Here is a 15,037-nt window from a genome sequence, read left to right as displayed (position 1 = left end):
AGCGTGCCACTGCAATCGCCAGAGAACAAGGTGGAACAGGTGGTGGGCCACCAACCCAGCCCCCACTCACACACACAGAGGAGCTACTGGCCAGTCTGGGGACACCCAGGGAACAGCATGCGGAAACACTAACCGCCATCGTGGAGGTGGGTGTCTCCCAACCAATGAGCCTGGAGTTGCCTGGTAAGTCAGTCCTGCATATGAGTATGATATCCAATGTAGTTGCAGGTGTCACTGTACATTATGTAAAGTAACAACACAAGCCAGGTATATGGGCACACAAGCTGCATACTACAGTATGCTATGTTGTGTATGCAGACATGTGCATATCATATGCTATCACACAGGTAAATGTGTTCACATGCACATTGCAAACTGTGGCTGTCATACAGTCATGGATAATGTTTCTACTGTTGTGTCGCCCCTATACAGGTACCTCTGGCGTGTCGCACAGACATGGGTCCGTCACAGGTGAGACTGTTGTCAGTATCAGGCATGTTACAGTGTAGAGTTATTTGCCATGTGGCCAGGTATAACATGCACACCTGAGTTTTGTTCCAGTCATGTTATACAGGTTGCACCACCAGACATACACACATGCCACCCATGTGCAATAGATACAACCGTTATTATACACTGGCATGAAACCACAGTACCTGTCAATGTGATATGTGTGGTCTGTTATGCATACAATGGTGGAGGTGTTCTACAATGGATGCATATGTAGTATGCATTGGAACAACATTTGTGGTACGCACACAGTACCACACAGTGAGCTGCGATATGGGCAGCACACAAGTGTCACCATTGTGACATATGCCTCTGCATTGTGTGCACACACATTGTGACACACCACCCGACATGTCCCAAGCTTGTGGTGTTCTGTCTGCAATATTGTCACACCATCACATGACCTACACCCGACATAACAAACATCCACACTGTTGTCTGCATTGCCCTGTGGATTGTGACACCTCTGACATGTATGGGTGTTTGTCGCATGGGACACCACAGACATGTGTACAAGATGCCCATCACACACAATTGTCCTAGACCCGTTCACACATGGCCATGGGTGATAGCCACAGGCATGTTGCCACACAGTACTCCTGATGTGGATAGACTCCGTTGCACATTGTCCACACATAGTGCAATCATAGCCGTAGTGGACCACTTGTACATTTGATGTGTTACACCGGACAACCGGAATGCCTGTCTGCAGCCACCGGAGTTGTCACCGATGTCTACCTTCTGTGGAACAGCATGACTGTGTTGCAGTCATGGCAATGCAATGCATCCATGTTATGCATTGCACAGCAACATACATACATCATGTTGCCATGCAATGGCACAGTGCCTGTACTCCACACTGTATAGCTATGTACATGGCCACACTAACCTCACCTGCACATGCACATTTGCTAAACATGCATTCTATCTGTAGGCTGTACACACAACACTGCACTGTGAAGCCCATTATGATGCTGTGCATGTGTCAGGACACCATTGTGTCAAACATGTATACATGTTACTGCACATGTCAGCGGATTACATGTCAAGGTAATGTCAGCCATGTGTACTGTTAACCTGTCTGTGGTCACATAGTGTATCATGGTGATGCATGCAAACTACCATGATTGTGTGTACTGCATGCCTACTGATATGACACCTGCTTGATGTAGTGTGCACCCCAGGGTGGTATGCATACTAACACTATTAATGTCTGAGCTGCATTCCCTGTGCTGTAGTGCAGGAATGCTGCATGCCATCTGAAATATCACATGCATGGTGTGTCTGTGTGTGTCTGTGTGTGTCTGTCTGTGTGTGTCTGTGTGTGTGTCTGTGTGTGCGTCTGTGTGTGTGTCTGTGTGTGTGTCTGTGTGTGTGTGTCTGTGTGTAATATGCCTTACAGTATGTCTTTGCATTCACAGGTGGTGTAGGTGCGTTACCCTCCTGCGGTCCATCTGTTGTTAGTGTCCCCACAGATACTAGCGGTGATGACCATATGCATGAGGTACAGGCAGGGTTACCAGGGGCTGAATCTGTGCCATTGGTTACCATCCCACCTATGTCCCCCTCTTCCCCGCACATGGTTCTGATGCCAACACATACCACATCACCGTTGCCCATAGAGGAAGGACAGTCAGTGTCTGTGCCACACAGGCATGTGGCTGGTGCTGCTCGTAGGAGGACCTCTGGCAGACATGCACCTGCAGTACAGGGCACAGCAGCTGGTATCACCAGACGCATGTTCCAGACTGTAATGGTGGCACAGGCACGTGCAGAATGGCAGAACCAAGAAGGGCAGAGGCTGCAGAGGGCTGCAATCTGTACCCTAAATGACAACATCCAGTCATTGGCAAATGCTCAACAGCAGATTGCTAATGTACTGGATAGGCGATTAGGTGAAATGGTTGGAATCCTCGACCGAGGCATGGCAATCCGCGAGTGTGAGCTGTCTGTGCTGGAACACCTGGTAGGGGTGAGGCATAGGACATGTGGGCATAGGCCAGCAACACCACCTAGTGTAGGTCGACGTGTGCGTGCCACCTCTCATGCCCACTCACATAGTGCCGGTAGCAGTAGCAGTGCAGCTGGTGCTGCACTGTCCACACCAGGACACAGCAGGCCATGTGGACGTGGCCCTGGCCGGTCCCATCGTGGACACATTTCCAGCGGACATGTGTCATCGGACAGTAGCCACTCTGTACCTCCACCTGGTAGTGCCCGTGCGACCCCAGGCAGGCACAGGTCATGTGGCTGTGGACGGACACAGTGAGCTGTACAACCTGCACTGTACAGTCTGGGGCTGTCAATTATACTCCATGTAGGCATCACATATGGCTGAACTGTGTACACACATACCCACACACAGCAGACACAACTGTAGGGCTCCACCACATCCACATGCATTCTGCACAGACATATCCAGTAAACTCACCGGCCCTTACACACACACACATGATGTTATCCATTGGTGCAGCCTATGCCCCTGGCAAACATATCACCCTGTGCATATGATGAAGCCTCTGCCGCATCCCTGTCATCCACACCATCGGTGCAGGGTTATGCAAATATATTCTGATGCACAGGGTGGACAGGACAGTGAGAGGTGTATGTGATACCTGTGTATGCATAGTGTGGGATGTGTATGTTGCAGTGGTTGTGTATGAATACTGACAGATGCGTATGTGACATGGGTTGTGTACTGTCAACATGCAGCAGACATACCATGTAGTGCAGGTGCAGCATGCATTGTGATGTGTTCACGGTATGTGTGACGGTTACATGTGTAGCATCATGTTGGTTCTGATACCCTGACTCCCTCCAATGGTGTACCCGCATGTGCCTACAGGGAGCACTGTTATCGGTCCCCCACGTGTAGCTGTGGATTATTCACATGCACATCTGGCAATATCAGCATACTACATGTACCCGCAACCTGCCTGGACACCTACATGACACACATGTCTGCACATATACTGCACCTGATGCATGTGGTCGGTGCCACAGGCTACAGTGGACAGAGGACACACTACAGGTATGGTGACATAGTGCAGGTGTCGTACACAGCGTGATGACCACTGACTTGAGGTGTCACCTGTCAGCTGTGGGGCACGCTGTGCAGCAGTAGGACCCTGTACCAGTACAGGAACATGGTCGCAATCACGGGGTGTACACCACTATGATGCACACCCCATAGTGTGCAGATGGGGATACCTGCCTGTGTGGTCAGCACCCTCACAATACTATGCACCCACACGCCATGTCACAGGGAGCGGACATGCACAGGTAGCCAGTATGGCTCACACCTATGGCATCGACAGGGTTGTGCAATGCAGCACCAGTATGGGATAGTCACCATGTGTGGTTAGTGTTCGTTCACAACAGTATATTAGCATACACCCTCACACCAAGCAGCAGACATACAAACATGTAGACACACACACATTGTGGTGACCACACATGTGTACACAGAGAGACAACGTGTTGCATGTACTGCACCATCCAAATACATGCTCCCCACACTGAGGTATGTACAGATCTCTACTATGGTGTACAGGGATGTGTAGCAAGTGGGACATATTTCCCCCGATATGTGGCATACATGGGCACACATTCATGCACACATGTCAGTGCTGGGAATACTACACCTGCCATATGATACGTGTGCAGGCATGCAGCGGTATGTTGTGCATTATGTGTACCAACACTGTATCCGGCAGATGTGCTGATATATGCACTTGGGAGGTGGTAGGTGTTACAGTTGCCATGTGACATACAGTTGATAACACCTGACCGCTGGGTATGCATTATGTCAGCACTGTCATGTAACAGTGATATAGCATACTGTATGCACATGGCAGGGTAGGATGGTGTGTGGCACAACTGTGAGCCATCACCTGCACACATGCATGTAGACAGGTGTTTAAACACATTATGTACACACATACCTCCATACGTGCTGTTTCTATGCCACCGTATAATGGCCCCTATGATGGGTATGCATGTGGTAGGTTGTTGCAACTATGTTATGGACATCGGCCACTGCTCATGCATGGCTGCTCCATGCACAGTACACATGTCACATGTGTCTCCTGTTGCCATGTTTCTATGCATTGCTACCTTTTGACATGTGTGTTGACATACATAAAACATGGACTGTGGTATGGTATCACAGCTGTCACAGGCAAACATTCAAGGGTATGTGTCCCAGTCAACACTGCTACACCCTGTAGTGGGAGCATTCCACAGACATGGGTCCACCTTCCATTTATGTGTGTAGCACTGCGTACACCAGTGTTATGCATGTGGTACATCACAGGCTTTGTATGTGTCATGTGTGCAGTCCATGCACACATCCAGACAATCACATGTATGACATATCCAGACGTTTGCTCATTGTGGTACAGCAGCAGTCATGTGTCACAGCTGTGTCAGGGCCGTGGTATGTGTGGAGTCGACCTGTCCATGTATACTGATATAGGTGGACTACATCACACATATTGGATCATTGTTAGTACATGTGTACTCTGCACAACTGGTGTACACTGCTATACAGACCTATGGACATATGTCACATGCTGTTGTTGGACCATAAGGCTTACTGCTGCACCGATGACATGGTGCTGGCATGACAGCTACAGTGTTCACTGCAGTGTGTACATGTGTGACCTGCACCCGTGACATCTGTGATGTCATCTGTGTGTGTACGAGTAACTGCATGTGTGACCACCCTGTGCGTGTGGACAGGTTTACCTTACTGTGACCTGCTGTGTGTACACGCCGTCTGCATGCTGGACGGCACATAGCAAATGCTAAGTGTGTGAGCATGCCCAGTAAGCAGTTGTGTAGATGGACACACAGTACATTGCACACTGCGCCCTTCTGTGATTATACCCCGTGTGCATGCATGTTTCCCCTTTGCAACTGCTAAGTGTGTGAGCATGCCCAGTTTGCTGTTGTGTAAGTGGACACACAGTACATTCCACACTCTGCCCTTCCATGATTACACTCCATGTGTATGCCTTCTGTGTGTACAGTCCGTCTGCATGCTGGACGGCGCGTAGCACATGCTAAGTGTGTGAGCATGCCCAGTAAGCAGTTGTGTAGATGGACACACAGTACATTACACACTGCGCCCTTCTGTGACTATACCCCGTGTGCATACATGTTTGCTGTTGTGTAAGTGGACACACAGTACATTCCACACTCTGCCCTTCCATGATTACACTACATGTGTATGCCTTCTGTGTGTACACTCCGTCTGCATGCTGGACGGCGTGTAGCACATGCTAAGTGTGTGAGCATGCCCAGTAAGCAGTTGTGTAGATGGACACACAGTACATTGCACACTGTGCCCTTCTGTGACTATACCCCATGTGCATGCATGTTTGCTGTTGTGTAGGTGGTCACACAGTACATTCCACACTCTGCTCTTCCATGATTACACTCCATGTGTATGCCTTCTGTGTGTACACTCCGTCTGCATGCTGGACGGCACGTAGCAAATGCTAAGTGTGTGAGCATGCCCAGTAAGCAGTTGTGTAGATGGACAAACAGTACATTGCACACTGTGTCCTTCTGTGACTATACCCCGTGTGCATGCATGTTTCCCCTTTGCAACTGCTAAGTGTGTGAGCATGCCCAGTTTGCTGCTGTGTAAGTGGACACACAGTACATTCCACACTCTGCCCTTTCATGATTACACTCCATGTGTATGCATGTTTGCACTTTGCAAATGCTAAGTGTGTGAGCATGCCCAGTATGCCATTCATGGGCAGACTGTACATTCGACACCAACGTCTGATACTAGGCATGTAGCCATGGCCATTGACATCCTGCATAGCCATGCTGGCCATCCAGGCGAATTATATAAAGTTGCTATGCCACAATGGATGCCTACATCAAACACACTGGTTGCTCTCTCAAAGGGTGTACTGTCTGTGGTGCGTCCCGTATCCATTTTGTGATGTAGTGCTCCATAGATAGTTAGTATTGCCGAGTGCAGCACTGCCGTGTTACTGTACATCCACCTTGGGATAGTAACATGCTGTGTGACTGCTCACTCTGTATTCATTCCCTATCGGCATCCTTGCCTTTGCGGATGATCTCACCCACCTAGAAGTATGCCTCTGACAGTGCTGTGCTCAGTAATCTCGGTAGTGCATTCTGTAAATGCATCATGCTGTAGTGTGTTCATGTAGGTAGGTGTAGGTTGGACTCCCGTCCCTTCCAAATGTGTGTGTTTCCAGCTGCCTCTGGAGACAGTACTGCTTTTAGATGCCTCACAACACATACATTTGCTGTCAGCGTCTATTCCTTTGCAGATGATGTCACCCACCTAGAAGTATGTCTCTGACAGCCCTGTGCTCAGTAATCTCGGTAGCGTGTTCTGTAAATGCATCATGCTGTCGTGTGGTCAGGTAGGTGTAGGTTCAACTCCCTGCTCTTCCAAATGTGTGTGTTTCCAGCTGCCTCTGGAGACAGTAATGCTTTTAGATGCCTCACAACACATAAATTTGCTATCAGCGTCTATTCCTTTGCGGATGATGTCACCCACCTAGAAGTATGCCTCTGACAGTGCTGTGCTCAGTACTCTCGGTAGCGCGTTGTGTAAATGTATCATGTAGTGTGTTCATGTAGGTAGGTGTAGTTTCGACTCCCAGCCCTTCCAAGTGTGTGTGTTTCCAGCTGCCTCTGGAGACGGTACTGCTTTTAGACGCCTCACAACACATACATTTGCTGTCAGCATCTATTCCTTTGCGGATGATGTCACCCACCTAGAAGTATGCCTCTGACAGCACTGTGCTCAGTAATCTCGGTAGCACATTCTGTAAATGCATCATACTGTTGTGTGTTCATGTAGGTAGGTGGAGGTTCAACTCCCGACCCTTCCAAGTGTGTGTGCGTGTGTTTCCAACTGCCTCTGGAGACAGTAATGCTTTTAGATGCCTCACAACACATACATTTGCTATCAGCGTCTATTCCTTTGCGGATGATGTCACCCACCTAGAAGTATGCCTCTGACAACTCTGTGCTCAGTAATCTCGGTAGCGTGTTCTGTAAATGCATCATGCTGTAGTGTGTCCATGTAGGTAGGTGTAGGTTCGACTCCCAGCCCTTCCGTGTGTGTGTTTCCAGCTGCCTCTGGAGACAGTAATGCTTTTAGATGCCGCACAACACATACATTTGCTATCAGCGTCTATTCCTTTGCGGATGATGTCACCCACCTAGACGTATGCCTCTGACAGTGCTGTGCTCAGTAATCTCGGTAGCGCGTTCTGTAAATGCATCATGCTGTAGTGTGTTCATGTAGGTAGGTGTAGGTTCAACTCCCGGCCCTTCCAAGTGTGTGTGTGTTTCCAGCTGCCTCTGGAGTCAGTACTGCTTTTAGATGCCTCACAACACATACATTTGCTATCAGCGTCTATTCCTTTGCGGATGATATCACCCACCTAGAAGTATGCCTCTGACAGTGCTGTGCTCAGTAATCTTGGTAGCACGTTCTGTAAATGCATCATGCTGTAGTGTGCTCATGTAGGTAGGTGTAGGTTCAACTCCCAGCCCTTCCAAGTGTGTGTGTGTATTTCCAGCTGCCTCTGGAGACAGTATTGCTTTTAGACGCCTCACAACACATACATTTGCTATCAGCATCTATTCCTTTGCGGATGATGTCACCCACCTAGACGTATGCCTCTGACAGTGCTGTGTTCAGTAATCTGAGTAGCGCATTCTGTAATTGTGTCATACTGTAGTGCGCTAGGGTAGGTAGGTGTAAGGTCAATTCCCATGCCTGCCACATGTGTGTGTGTGTCTATGCTCCCGGCCTAATGGGTTCGTAGGTTATGGTTTTAGACGCTTCGCAACACGCATATATCCTGTAGACATCTCTGTGTTTGCGGATGTTGAGACGCACCTAGTAGAATGCCTGTGTGTCTGCTGTGGTTAGCGACCTCTGTAGCATGTTCTCTATGTGCGTCATGCTGTGGTGTGATAGGGTAGTGATGTGTAGGTTCCACTACCGGCCTTGCCACATGTGTCTGTTTGTATCTCTCTCGATGTATTTACATATACATATTTTATGCCCATAGCACTGCTCTTGCATGGACAGCTGTCTGTCCCATGTATCGCATATTTGCACAGCTTATACATAGCAATGGGGTACGATGCAAATCCAAACATTGTCCATGCAACGTCTGTGTTCCGGGAGGTGTTACACGTCCTTACAGACATCTGCTGTATATCTTGGCAGACAGCTATCCTTGCTGTACTGTCACTGTACTCGTACACGCCATAGACATTGTGTATCATTGCCTGTTTATGATGTGTGTATGTCTATCTGAGCTGTGTGCATGGTCGTGTGTATGTCCCATTATAATCATCTGTACAGGTGTCGCCAATATAGGTAATTCATGTAGACTGCTGTTTAATTTGACATATCAGCACATACCTGTGGACAGTACTGCACTTCCTACTGTAGCACATGTCATCATCTTGCAGTGGATACTAATGTTTCCACACACATGTATCTGTTTCGGTTCATAACACTCCACCTCACGGAGCATATATCTGGAAAAGGCCTTATGTGATAGTGGGACACTCAGGGCCAGTATTGACATGTTGCTCTTACAAACATTGATAGTGGGCACAATGATATGTTATGCATGAGTATGGCATTTCTGTCTGATTTGGTGTCTTCATCACATGTTTGTCATTGTTTCCTGTCGTCAGTTATCATGAGAGTGCCGGACTGTTACTGTTACGTGGAACACAGCAAACATCTGAGGCATAACTCTACACAGTCTGCGTACATCTGTGCAGTTGCAGAGTATGTGTCTGATACCACATACCAACTTTCTGACTACAATACACACAGTGTATGGCGGCATGACAGCCCACATGCCATTACTTTGTATTTGCGGGACACACCCACACAGACAGTTGTATTCCTCACACAGGTCTACATCACCTTATCCACACTAATTGTTCTTTCATGTACCATATGTGTGCATCGTATTTGCACTTTCCGTCAGTGGCGGGGCTCACGTACGACTATGGGGGTCTGGAAATTGTTATGTTGACACTTCATGACACCCTGGGGGACACTTTACCTTTGTGTCTAATTACCTGCCACATTGACCTTCGCAGGGCATACATTGTGATTCACATTTTCCGGGGCATGACTTATACATGTTTGCCCATTTGTCCTGCTGTCTTTCTTCTCACCTGTCCGCCTAGTATCACCAGTTCAGTACATGTATTTTGGTCAGGTTAGCTCCGTCATACCCTTGACCTGTTGTCATTATGTGTACACGCCCAGACGTTTGACCTTTGCCCTTGTTACATTTCACATAGTGATGTGCCTTTCTAGCTGATTGCTGTCTAGGCATTATGGACTGTGCGGTAGGTGATAGTGACTGCTATTTCCATTGCATGATTAGTAACACTCATAACATCCGTATTCATGGCTACGCCAGTATTCGCACAACTGTCTGACTTTGTATGGGGTATTTATAATATAGTCCCTGTCTGTATTGCCTGTACTATGCCTTACTGCAGCTGTGTTATTCGGACAGTTGTCCAGTTATGGGTACCATCTTGGTCGTACGCATGTCCATCCATGGGAATCGCCTACAGGACACTGATATAGGGCTGTACATATTTCCAGATTGCTTTCCGCATTATCCAGTGGATACTTTGCACCATTATTGAGAATGAAGGCATGTGCTATACCTACATCCCTCTCACGGGGTGGGCCTACGAATTCTCTGCCAAACAACACCTAGGCCCATTTCTGCATACCCAGGTTTCCATGCCTGACAACCCTCTACGGTACACATTACACATGGTTAATGTGTGCGGTACTGAGATGTGGACGCACTTATATGCACTCCCCACTCTAGGGATGTCAGTTCATACGTCATGCATTTCATGGACACATGTGTCATCACCCTTGCACCTGATTCTACTGCATATACGGCTGATTCGTATTTGCGGCTGTCACGTCCTTTGCGTCCATCACAGCAGGTACTGTGAATGTACAAATTTTTGGAGTCCTACAATGGACACCAATATGCATGTTTAATGTGTAGAACTTGCTGGACTGTCACTTTCTGGCCAATGATTTTGACTGCTGCTGTATATTCCCCATTCGTGGATGTCTGTTTGTCTACCCATGTTAGCTATTACTTGGCATATTTATATCCGTGTGTCATATATACGGGACATAGGTCTGTTGTGTGTACATATATACATGTAAACCCCTCGTTTCATACCTTGCTTTGTTAATGTCTGTGGATTACCTGTGTACACACATCTATAACCATACCATACCTTTCCACTGTACAGATACTGGCAGAGTGCACAGGTGGTTGACCCTTTATATTAGGTGTGTTTTACATTAACCTGTGTCTATCTGGCAATTTGCTGGCATTTCATTTGGGACATACGGTGGCACCTTCTGACAAGTAGTTCAGGTTACGAATGCATACCCGTCGTCAATCCCTGCTACTAACACACCCGTTATTCTATCCACTTTCTATGTTTGTTTTAGCACATATCTTGTGTTTCACCCTATTTGTACCGGTACTTTGCATGGCATTGTCCGGTTCCATACTTTCAGGGGCTGACAGTTTTGAGACATGTATAAATAACGTGGGGGAAACAGCATTAATTTACTCTGCTGTGAGCGGATCACACACGCACAGGCGCACTTGCATTTCCTTATTGTGGGTTACGCGCAGGCGCACATGCATATCCGTATTCTGGGTTACATATGTTTACTGAGTCTTTGTCCTTACGTGGCCTGTATTAGTTGTGACAGTACCAGTAACATATCTCTGATCCGGTTAACGGATGTATGCGAAACACACTTTCACCTTTACATATCTAACTGTCTTTACGGCACAGACGCATTAATTACACATTCACATTTATATGTTCTATACTCGTAATTCAAACGGGACTGCATTCACGTTGGCCGGTTGCTGTGACCACAACACGTTTGGTGTTCTGTCTCATTTATATGCATACCCATGGTACATAGCTACATTAACATATTCCCCACCCCAACCCCGCACTCACTTACGTCACAGGCATCCATTCTCCTGCTGGGAAAAGTGTGGTACTACATGTTACACATTCCCTATTCCCTAATGCTCTGGACCCAGGCTGCATCTGGCGTAACCACAGGGATATTCAGAACACAAAGGCTTATAGTCCCGACACATACAGGTCTTTAATTGTCAGGGTGTTCCTGTGGTGCTCTGGGTTTGGTCCTGTCCGCCTAGTGTACAGAACTGCCCTGACCGTGTACGAATGTCAGACGAGGCACATGGGCATGGTTTGTCCATGTTTATTATACCATGACCCCCCATTATTATTCCAAACCGTGCACACTGATTGGCCAGCTTTCCCGTTGTAAATTGAGTTATACTAATGGAAAAAGGTCCGGTCGTCCGGGCTTTTTTCCATTACTATACCTCGGTTTTTAAAACCTGTCTTGCTAAGTTAGATGGGTTTAACATAGTGAGACAACTTTAAAATAAGCAACGGAGATCTCCGTTGCTTATTTTAAAGCTGTCTCGCTATGCTAAACACATTTAACATAGCGAGACAGGTTTTAAAGGAAAGCAACAGAGAAAGCAAGATCTCCATTGCTTCTTTTTAGTATTTCACTATGTTAAATGGGTTTAACATAGCGAGACAGTTTTAAAATAAGCAACGGACATCTCCGTTGCTTATTTTACAGCTGTCTCACTATGTTAAACCCATTTAACATAGTGAAACACTAAACAAAAGCAACGGAGATCTTGCTTTCTCCGTTGCTTTTGCCCACAGCTCTGATGTACTGCACAGGCGCGCAGTACATCAGACCTGCCACGGATGCCAGACATCTGCAGAAGGGCATCAAACAGGCATATACTATGCCATTATTTAAGTAAATTAATAGTTCCTTTTCTTATATAATGTCATGGTATAATAGCACTAACCCACGCCTGGGTGTGGGTAATGCTGTATTTACCCACGGTTGGCTTTGTTTGGTCCCTCGGTCTTCGCCCTTGGGACCAAACCACGCCAACCGTGGGTAAATCCAGCATTACCCACACCCAGGTGTGGGTTATTGCTATAATATTCAGTCTGTGTTTACAGACACGGGTGTTTGGACAACTGGCAATAGCTTATGCTGTTGGCATACAATGATGTGGGTGGTGCTGGTTATCATACATATTCCATGTTGTGCATTGTTCCCATTCACAATTGTCTATTCCCTGTAGTCATTCATACGTGGATATTTATGTAGCACATGACTGAACTATGTATTACCTGCAGGTATGCTGTGTTACAGTGAACATATGTGACGGTTGGTTACAGTGTATATGTGTACGTACCACTGTGATACTGGGGACTACCACACATCCTTCACAGCATTTCATGCGTATGTACATACTATTATTCGGTGACGTGTAGAAGGTTGTGAGAGCACTGATTACATGTGTCCCTATTTGTGCACGCATCGTGTTAGTCTTTGTCCAGCTTTTGTTGCTGTCATAGGTTGGACGGTGGTGTTGGTGTGTGATTGGGTTGTATTTATACTGACGATACTTCAGTGGGGGGTAGGGTTAGCACTTGTTCCTCTTTGCAGGGGAGGCCCCATTTTGGACATTTGTGTCCTGCGTCAACACTTGACACGTGCCATATGTCCTGTGATATTAACACAGTAGTATATTTCTTACCTTCGTTACTACTTGCATGTTACAGGCATTTCGTATCTGGTACACGTGACTATTATATTGGATAGCTTAAGCTATTCACATGCTATGCAATAACCTTTCATTCTGGCATATACGTGTTATTCTAGCCTTTGCATTGGCCGTGGGTGTTTTACCAAGCAAATCCACACATATCTACCAGTGATGTCCCACCTTGACAATCTGTACATGTGGCAACCCTGCTGGGGTGACCTGCATGGTGGACAGCTGTTCCACCCTGTGTATTATGTTTTGCATGTCTGCATAACTACTCATCAGTACTGTGGCTACACATACTGCTTTGCCCAGATGTGTACAGTTATGGACACTGTGGCGTGTGAACACCTATGGTGTTTCGACAGGTCAGTAACCACACGTGGGATGTACACATTCTGCCGACACATTCACATGCAGCCATTTGGATTTCAGTACATGGGATGGGATGTTGACATATGTGGGGTACATATTTGCAAGCCTGTCACTGCCTAGGACAATACTTCCTCCTACATGTAGGGTATACCCGCTCTGTGTAGGTGTACAGCTGCGCAAGGCTGCTAGCTGGATTAGGTGGACATTCGGACATGGGTGCGGGTTACGTGCTATGAAGGGGTTGTTGTGTATTACATTTGCATGCATGGGTTCTGCTTCTGGATATTCCAATTCGGCATATGCCATCCTATGTGTATGTGACGGTTACGTTGCTGTATATAGCACATTTTACTATACATATGTTTGTGTGTGTTTGGGATGCGATTTGGGATGTCTAGTTTCTTTATGGTTGTTATATGGGCACGACTGCCCAGCTGTGTACTATCGCTACAACTGTGGGACTGCTGGTGACCATGCCCATGGGGCTGGTCGTGTGTATTTGTGGCGCGCTGACATGATGCAGTACACCTCCACTGGGTATGACTGCTGACAGTGCACTACTCAATGGACACAGTATTCTAAGTATCATTTGTTCCATGAACGGGAACATTTTGTATTTCGTGCATTTATGTTTGGTTCTCCATTTTGTGTGGACGTGTAATGTGTAGCATACTTTGCATACGTTTCATTATCCACGGACACTGATAGGTGCGGTTACTATTGCAGGCAGGCTGTAAGATTCAGCACTTTAGGTTGCTCATCGACAGCCGACCTGGCCACGCCTCTGAGCGCAACCTAGTTAGGTTCCCTGGACTTGCGCACGTGCCCTATGCACGTGGTTGTGGTTGCAGCGCACACTCATTACTATGCATGTGGCGCTGCTACGCCATTTCTATGCTGCACGGCCAGCGCAAGCCTTACACCGGCCTTGCGCCGAGCATCATGAATTCGGGGGTATGTTCTTTTAACAAATAAGTGTTGTGTTGTCGTTTTTGTAGTGAATATTTTTAATAACAGATTTAAAATTTTAAGATTTAAAACAGATTTTTAATAATGCAGATCACTAAAGCCAATAACTCTGCTGGTGAAGCACTATTCTCTTGTGCCATAGCCAAATTATGGAACTCCCTCCCACCCACAATTACCTCCGTACCATCATGCACCCACTTCAAAACTTTACTAAAAGCGCACCTAAAAACATGCTGGCTATGCCCTTGCAACTCCCACTCTAATATCACCCACCCCATCCAACCACTACCTTTCTTTCCACCCCACTAACTACCTTGATTATAGCAAGCTCAGATGCTCATAAGCCTAGTACTCATTATACAGCAGGAACTTCTTATTGTAACATTTGTTAATGTCTGTTATGTACTTCACAGATAAAGATTCTAGTTGTCTACTGATGTACTATG

Source organism: Protopterus annectens, chromosome 2.part1 (genome assembly GCF_019279795.1).
Source record: "Protopterus annectens isolate FY-2018-M chromosome 2.part1, PAN1.0, whole genome shotgun sequence".
Taxonomy (NCBI): Eukaryota; Metazoa; Chordata; order Ceratodontiformes; family Protopteridae; genus Protopterus; species Protopterus annectens.
Note: the sequence above shows the minus strand (reverse complement) of the source record.